This window comes from Bubalus bubalis, chromosome 3 (genome assembly GCF_019923935.1).
Source record: "Bubalus bubalis isolate 160015118507 breed Murrah chromosome 3, NDDB_SH_1, whole genome shotgun sequence".
NCBI classification, from domain to species: Eukaryota; Metazoa; Chordata; class Mammalia; order Artiodactyla; family Bovidae; genus Bubalus; species Bubalus bubalis.
Genome location: NC_059159.1, coordinates 18,749,331 through 18,758,285, shown reverse-complemented (window position 1 = coordinate 18,758,285; position 8,955 = coordinate 18,749,331).

Genomic DNA, 8,955 nt, shown 5'->3' with positions numbered 1-8,955 from the left:
TTCACGCTGCTCCTTGGAGCGTTTACTCAAGGCTGCAGCCCTCCAGACCTCCCCTTGTTTGAACCCCTGAAGCTTCACTTCAGCAGTGAATCATCCCAGCCCTGTTACTGTTTTCAAATTCCATGACAGCACAGCCATAAACCTTGGTCTGGGCCTCGAAGGAGCCTTCTGCCAGCCACCCACAGCCTTGTCCTTTTCCATCCTATTCCAGCTTCTCGAGAAAAAACTCACTCACCCCACCCAGCTTACTTTTGCCTCAAGCTGCTGCAAGGCAAAGGACTATTTTTTTTTTTTTTCATTCTGTCTTTTGGCTTCACAATTGTTTGGGGCCAAAGTTAGCCTCCTCCAGAAATGAAGATGTCTAATCTTTATAGAGCAACTACTACTGTGCCAGATATTGTTCTGCTCCTGCTGCTGCTGCTAAGTCGCTTCAGTGTTGTCCAACCCTGGGCGACCCCATAGACGGCAGCCAACCAGGCTCCCCCGTCTCTGGGATTCTCCAGGCAAGAACACTGGAGAAGGTTGCCATTTCCTTCTCCAGTGCATGAAAGTGAAAAGTGAAAGGGAAGTCGCTCAGTCGTGTCCGACTCTTAGCGACTCCATGGACTGCAGACTACCAGGCTCCTCCATCCATGGGATTTTCCAGGCAAGAGTAGTGGAGGGGGGTGCCATTGCCTTCTCCGGATATTGTTCTAACCACTTCATATAATCCTATGAGGCTTGTTAGACCCATTCTACAGATGAGACAGTTGAGGCACAGCATGGTTCAGGGGCATATCTAAGATCATACAGCTAATAGCTGAGCTGGTAGTCAAAGCCTGGAAGTCTATTTCAGACAACCAGTCTTCTTAAACAAGATGCTGTCTGAACCTTTAGCATAGACCTGGGGCTCCATCCCTGATTTCTATAACTGTGCTATCCAATATGGATATCCAGTATGGTAACCACTAGCCATGTGACTACTGAGCAAATCTAAATTGAGAGGTGCTGTGAGTGTTAAATACACACTGAATTCCAAAGACTTAGCTTGAAATACATATGTATATAATATATAGCAATAATAATTTTAATATTGATTGCATGTGGAAATGATATTTTGAATCTATTGAGCTAAATAAAATCTATTATCAAAACTAATTTCACCTGTTTCCTTTTACTCTTTTTAATGTGACTACTAGAACTTTTTATTTTTTAGTAATTTTTTAAAGAACTTTTTAAATGGCATAGGTGGCTCACCTTTTATCTCCGTGGGAAACAAAAGAGCTCTAGGAACTCTCACCTTGGTGGAAAGACAGACAGGCTCTCAGTTCTAAAATAAGGGAAAACACGGCTTGTGTTATAGCAAGGGAAAACAAGGTGGTGTGAAAGGAGCCCAGGGCCGCTTTCACCGTGGAGGTAGCTTTGAGCAGACTTCCCAAGATCCTGGAGAGAGGACAGGTGGGGACAGCAAAGGCCAAAGCAGCCAAGCAGCCGGAACAGCAAGTCAGACAGGGAAGCTGGGGCAGCTCATGCTCCGGGGATAAGTAGTGGAAGCCAAGGCCAGGAGACCTCAGACTGCGGGGGGGCTTTGACTGTGAGGCCAAAGGCTCTAGGCAGGACGGAACTCCAGACACTGAAAGTTGGGGAGGGCCTGGAGGGGCGGGGGAAATTGCCAGTGCGAGGCTCCAGGGGAGACGGGAGAGAGGGCGGGGCAATGAGTGTCAGGCCCCGCCCCCTTCCTCCTCCCAGCTTTCTCTCCGCTTCCCAGGTCGCCCCTCCTCCAGCTCCTGGAGGGGCGTGCGGGAGAACAGACTCCTCCGAGGAGTTTAGCTGTGGGAGGATGGCCCTTGAGGAGCATTTCCTGCCTTTGGCTCACAACTACTTCCTGCCCAGAGCTCCAAACCCTTGACCCCCATTAAATCCCTTCCTCCCAGGGGAGGTGGGTGGCCACGAGGGCCTCCTGGGTTTCGCAGATCCTGAGACCAGCACCTCCGCCGCAGAAGGAGGCAGGATCCCAGGTGTCCAGAGGCCCAACCTCCCCGGACCCTTCTGAGGACCTGGAGTCCAGGCCTCGCAGTGAAATTCCCCGAGGACAGATTTTGGAGGCGAGAGCCGACCCTGCCTCTCTGCCCTGGGGTGAAGATCTCGCTTTCCTTCCTTTGGGCCTGTTTACCCCTGTGCGCCCCTCAGCTCTGGGTGGGAACTCACATCCCTTCTTCATCTATAGGGCAGGTTTTCTTCCCCAACAGAGGACAGGGCTTTGTAAAAGGGGGGGTGTGTGCAAATTCCACAGGAAACAGTGCTAAGTGATTCCTTCCCTAGAACCATCTGGGGCCTCCATTTGCAATTTCCTTCCTTGTTCTGCTGTGAGGCTTCTCAGTTCAGTCGTTCAGTCATGTCCAACTCTTTGCAACCCCATGGACTGCAGCATGCCAGGCTTCCCTGTCCTTCACTATCTCCTGGAGTTTGCACAAACTCATGTCCATTGAGTTGGTGATGTCATCCAACCATCTCATCCTCTATTGTCCACTTCTCCTCCTGCCTTCAATCTTTCCCAGCATCAGGGTCTTTTCCAATGAGTCAGTTCTTCACATCAGGTGGCCAAAGTATTGCAGCTTCAGCATCAGTCCTTCCAATGAATATTTAGGACTGATTTCCTTTAGGGTGGACTGGTTGGATCTCCTCACAGTCCGAGGGACTCTCAAGAATTTTCTCCAACACAACAGTTCAAAAGGATCAGTTCTTCAGCACTCAGCTTTCTTTATGGTCCAACTCTTACATCTATACATGACTACTGGAAAAACCATAGCTTTGACTAGACGGACCTTTGTTGGCAAAGTAATGTCTCTGCTTTTTAATATGCTGACTAGGTTGGTCATAGCTTTTCTTCTAAGGAGATTTCCTTCTTTTAATTTCATGGCTGCAGTCACCTAGGCTCCTAGGTCATGAGGTCATGAGGCTCCTAGGATGTGAGTTTTGAGAGCCCACTGAAGGTTGGTAACAGGGGTGGGATCTTCCTTACTTCCCAAGCCTAAACCATGCCTCCCCCGCAACATACACACCCTGAGGTGGGTAGTATAGTATCAATACTTAAAACAGGGAGCCAAGCTGTGCTGTGCTCAGTCGCTCAGTTGTGGCATACTTTTTGCAACTCCATGGACTGTAGCCCACCAGGCTCCTGTGTCCTTGGGATTTTCCAGGTAAGACTATTGGAGTGGGTTGCCATTTCCTCCTCCAGGGGAGGGGGCCACCCAAAACCACCCAGCTCATCTCAGCTCAACTATGAATCCCCTGCTCTACTTCCAAGTCATTCTTGTCCTATTCCCTTCATAAATCCTGAGGACCCCAGTGCCAACAAGCATCCCCAACTCCTCCCACAAAGCTGTGAGGAGGCGAGCTGAGATGACCCCAGGGGAGCCCTTGTCGCTGCACCTTGCTCTGTCCCTCGATGGCCAGCTGAACCATTATGCTGGACATTTTCTTCTACCTCTCTTTAAAATCAGGGCGAACTCCCTTAAAGGATGGGATCTTCTCTTCCGGGGATGCTCAGTCGCGGTCCAAGGGGAAAGGAAGGCGGTGGGTGCAGGGAGGCCGCACTAGCGATAGGGTACAAACTCCCGGCCGGCTCCAGAGCCCCTACTGTATCCAGGCTGCCCCCTGGCGGCGACAGAAAAACCTACTACCAGAGACTTGGACCGAAGGGAGGAGAGGACCAAGGACGAAACAACTAAAGGAGTAAGGGGCTTGGACCCCGCCCCTCAACTCACCCCCACCCTCCGCGGGGACCAGACGCCAAGAAACGGATCTGTGTGAGCCTAAGAACTGATGCTGAAGCTGAAACTCCAATACTTTGGCCACCTGATGTGAAGAACCGACTCCTTGGAAAAGACCCTGATGCCGGGAAAGATTGAAGGTGGGAGGAGAAGGGGACGACAGAGGATGAGATAGTTGGATGGCATCACCCACGCGATGGACATGAGTTTGAGCAGGCTCCGGGAGTTGGTAATGGACAGGGAAGCCTGGCGTGCTGCAGTCCGTGGGGTCGCAAAGAGTCGGACACGACCTAGCGACTGAACTGAACTGAAAAAGGGCTCTGGGATCCGATCTCACCTTTTTCATTTCCCTAGCGGCAGCACCCTCCCACTGCTTGAATCAGGGCTCTAGGCCCCCAGCCCTACACTGAGCCTCGGTGAATGAAGGGGGAACCCAAACTGCAGCATCTCGGCGGGGATGCCGGGGGTGGGGGGGCGGGCAGCCAACGGAAAAGAGGCGAGTGTCCGACTTTCTCTGAGACCGAACCTCCGCCTCCCTCATCACCCGGTGCTTGAACTGCCGCTCACCCTCTTTCCCGTCCTCAGATCTCTAAAAACTTCCTTCCGTCTCTCTGCTCCTCCAGGTCCAAAAACTAAGCCTGCTACGGAGAGGGGGCGGCAAGTGGGAAGAGAGGAAGGAAGAAGAGGCAGTGCAGTGTGGGTTAAGGAAGGGTCCTCTCCACCCCCGCCCCACCCCGAACCAAGCCGCCCCTGGCTTGGCACTTCTAGGTGCTTCCTTGTTTGGAGAACTCCAAGGAAGTCGACGGACTAGCGGGAGAGCTGGCGGGTGGAGCGGTGAGGAGAGGGTGGAGGGAGAGAGGAGAGAGGAGGGGGAAGAGGAGCCCAGGCAGGGAGGCTAGGGTTTGCGAGGTAAGGGGGCTCGTCCCCCTCAGCCCCGTGGGTTGCAAAGAATTGCTAATTGCAACTAAACGAGACCTCGGTGTGGGGGAAGGGGCAGTCTCCCGGCTGTCAGGGGCTACCGTCTCTTTGAGTGCCCGGGTAAGGCCAGGCCAGTCTGCTCTTCTCATGTAAAGCAGCTTTTTGTCTGGGGGAGCCAGGGCTGGGGCCAGGGGCTGGGGAAGGGGCCCAAGCCGTTAGCAAGCTTCTTGTTCCCCAGAAAGGGAGAAGGGTGCCGAGGCCTCCTTGGAATGAGGACACCCCCCTCCTGCTCCACTCTCAAGCTTTCTGCGGTGAGGCTTGGTGGGGTGCTGCCCAGCAGGAGGGGGTGGGCCTGGGATCCCAGCACCCCCCCTTAGAGGGCTGTGGGAAAAAACTGAGCACAAAGAAGGGGGCTGGCCCAGCCGAGTTGGGAGACAGGGCAGCTCTGATCCAGGGATGCCCTGAGCTTGAAGTACCCATGGCTGGAGCCCCTTGTCCCCAGAGAATGGCCCCAGTGGCCACGTGTACCTTCTCTGACTTCCTCAACCACTTTGCCAACCCTTCAACCCTTCTGCACCATGGGGAAGCGTCTTGAGATCCAAGCCTGCTTCCTGTCTGAGCCCAACCTGAAAGGAGAAGGAATAAAACCTGGAGAGAAATCCTCTAAGCATAGGAACAGAGGAATAAAGCTTCCAGGCCCTGGGGCCATTTAACCTCTTAAAGACCCAAGAGTCTTGCCTTCTAATTTGGATGCTCCATTATATAAGCTTCTATAAACCTGGATAAGAAATTGCATAATGTTATTGAGCCTCACTTTTCTCATCTGTGAAACAGGGGGCAATAATATCATGCTCTAAATGTCCTTGTAAAGATGGAAAGAGATGGAAAGCACCCCATGGGGCGGTCTCTATTCTCCATGTTATCTCCCCTCTTAGGAAACACTCATCATTTTATACACACACTCCAGGGATAAAGAAGTTTTGATGTGTGCGTACATGCTAAGTCGCTTCTGTTGTGTCCAGCTCTTTGCGACCCCATGGACTGTAGCCCACCAGGCCCCTCTGTACATGGGATTCTCTGGGCAAGAATACCGGAGTGGGTGGCAATGCCCTTCTCCAGGTGATCTTCCCGACCTAGGGATCGAACCCACATCTTTTATGAATCCTGCATTGGCAGGCGGGTTCTTTACCACTAGAACCACCTGGGAAGCCCAAAGGTGTCTTGGAACCTCACGTTTAAATTTTCCAGACTGCCTGTGTCAGCTCTTGACAATACACAAAGTGGAACAGATTTTTTTCTCGACAGTTGACTGGTGATGAAACTGAAATTCAGCGGGACAGTCTGATCTCCTGAGTCCTTCACCACTTGCTCACCCCACTCCACAGTGTGGCCTCAAGAGATATTATCTCACAGATGAGACCACAGAGCTGAGGGCCAGAGTGAAGCCAGTCCCCACGGCACAGTCCGGGCACCAGCCAGGGTTTCTCAGTCAGACACTTTGTCTTGGTGGCCACCTAGACTCTTCCCCTAAATCAATGTCTGTGTGGCAACTTCAGGACCAGTTGAGTCCCCTTCATTTTATTCCATATCGGGGGTCCCTGGGAAGCAGAGGGGGCCATCTATGGGTAGGAAGGTTGTTCGTTCCCCCTCCATCCTGGGAGCCTCTGAGACGATTTTTTTCCTCTGAGAGGTAGCAGGGAGACCCAGCGATTTCCTTTGTCAAAGAGCAGGGTCTATCAGCTCTGTCTCTTCTCCCTTTTCTTCCTAGAAGTTGGTTAGTTCACTCAGGAGTGTCTCCTTCCCCCTTCTGTTACAGGGACCCCATGGTATCTCCTCAATACTATGTGTCACCCTGACTGGGCCCCTATCCTCCCTGCCCCTTGTCCAGGTGGAGCGCGCTGACCCTCGCCTGCCAGACACCCAGGGGCTCCTGATCCCAGAGGGCCTTGGGCCAAGGGGCTCTGGCTTTGGGCCAGTGCCTTTCTTACTGCCTGGCTCCCTCCCGACAGGCCCCTAATCCATCTCACCCAGCAGGAAGCCCTTAAGCTGCCTTTTCAGCGGCCTTCCCCAGCCCGCTGTGGGCTCCGTGCCTTTCTATATACCACCCTTGGCAGGAGCTGTGTTATACAAGCCGGAGAGAGCGGCCCCTGCAAAGAGGTCATCGTGCCTAAGGCAGCTTCCAGCTTCAGCAGCCTGTCCTCTCTGGTCACCTCCCCAGGGTTTCCCCCACTAATGCCCTGCCTGGGCATCTGTGGCCACTGACAGCCCTGGCTAACTCACATCCAAGCCCTAGGCTGGATCCAGGTGGAGGGAGGGGGGAGGGATTCCCAGGGGACAGCGGGCAGAAGGCCAGGGGCTGGGGAAGTGTGGCGGGCAGGAGGGGGCCTCTCTGGCGCGGTGCCTTTGGTCCTTTTGGCTGGTCTGTCCAGCTTTCCTGATTCCAGCCCCTGCCCTCCGACTCCTCAAAGCTCATTTGCAGCTGTCTCAGACTCAGCTGGACAGCCCAGACTGAGGACTGGGAGCGTCTGGCTCCTGGAGGGGTGACCAAACAAGATGCTCCCTGGCCCACCACACCCCAGTGTCCAGAGAGACAGAGAACGCTGGAGGTGGGGTGGGAGGGGGAGAGACTGGATTCTTTCTCTCCTCATATATTTGGGTGACTGCTTGCACTCCTGGGTTGGAGACCTTACAGCTAGGGCCAGGCTTGATTCAAACGCCCAATCTCATGGTCCCTGCCAGTATACTCTTCCCAGTTCTGATTTGGGGTTTGAAAAAAATTTGGCTTTTGTATGGCCTAGTCCCTACCCTCCCCTCAATCCTTCCCCCACCCCATCCCCCTCCAGGAGAAAGGTCCCCCCACTGAGGCCCCATCTCCAAGCCCAGCGTAGCCCAAACCCCATCCCAGCCTCTCAGTCCCGGTCTCCCGCTCCAGGAAGCCAGTCTCTAGCTGCCTTGGAGTGGTTGGAGGAGAGTTGGGGGTGCCTCCGGGAGGTCTGTTTGTAGTTCAGATTCTTTTCATTCCAGGCTCAGCAGGCTCTCTCTAAGGAAAGGGCCTGGGATGGGGCGGGGGAATCCTTAGGGCACCAGCTGCAGGGTAGGAAAGCTTCCTGGAGAGAGGAGGGAAGTGGGTTTTCTCCTCCCAATGACCCCCACCCTCTAGGTAGAGCCTTCCTCTCCCAGTTCTATCCTTGGTGTTACACCTCCCCCTCCTGCAAAGGCACCCTCAACAGGAAGGCCCTTACCAACAAATGGAGGTATTTAGAGGGCTCAGGCGAGGTCCTGATCGCTTTCTTTGCTTTCTAATGAGTCAGCTTCTCTCCTTTTGGGACGCTTAGAGGAGTGGAGGAGGGTGTCAAAAGACAGCTGCCTGGAATGACTGGGTCAGCCTCAGCTTCAAAGAGGCCTTGTCTCCCTGTCCCCCAAAATGAAGTCCTCTGTAGATTTTTACTTTAGCCCAACATTAACATATTTGTTCGTCTAGGTTGCCAGTTCTCAGACTACAGAATCCCTCAAGGGTTAATCGGAGTGACCCAGCCATGGAGCAAAGCCTCCTGAACTCCTCAGGGCTTATTAGAAGTCTGACACCTGCTCCAGTTTCCCTGGAAGCCTCCCTTCCAGCTGCCTTTACCTGATTGAGGGAGAGGAGAAAATATAACTCCTAATGACTTATACCGAGTGTCCACTAAGGAATGTTACAGCTCACTTACCACTTCATCTAATCCTCCCAACCCTCAGAGAGAGAAGGTTAATATCCCATATTGTAGATGAAGAGACTGAGCTTCAGAGTGTGAGTGACCCATGTCAGGGGATGTAGCAAGGAAGTGGAGCCAAGATTTAAACCCCTCTTCCGCTGTGGAGGCCTATGCTGGGCTCCAACACACTGCCTTGTTAGGAGGTCCAACTTGGGTACTTGTGTTCAGGCCTCTGAGTGACCTCTGCTTGACATTCTGCTTCCAGGTTACAGAGTCAAGTGTCCCTTCCCAAAGCAATTGTTCCTGCAAGTCCATTTTATCATTCAGTCCTCAGTTCAAAGGGAATAAGGTTTATTGTACCCATTTTACAGATAGGGAAACTGATACTCCAAAGCAAAGTGAGTCACAGAAAGTTGGAGAGCTAGGAAGTAGGTCAGCTGTGGCCTATTAAGGCCAGGGCCTGAGCATTTAGATTTCCTGGGTCCACTTCATGAGTTCTCACCATTATGTCAAATTTGTTGTTTATCCCTTCCAAGATTAGGGACAAGAACATGTTTGTAATTAAATATGTCTTCAAGGAACTGGATAATCTT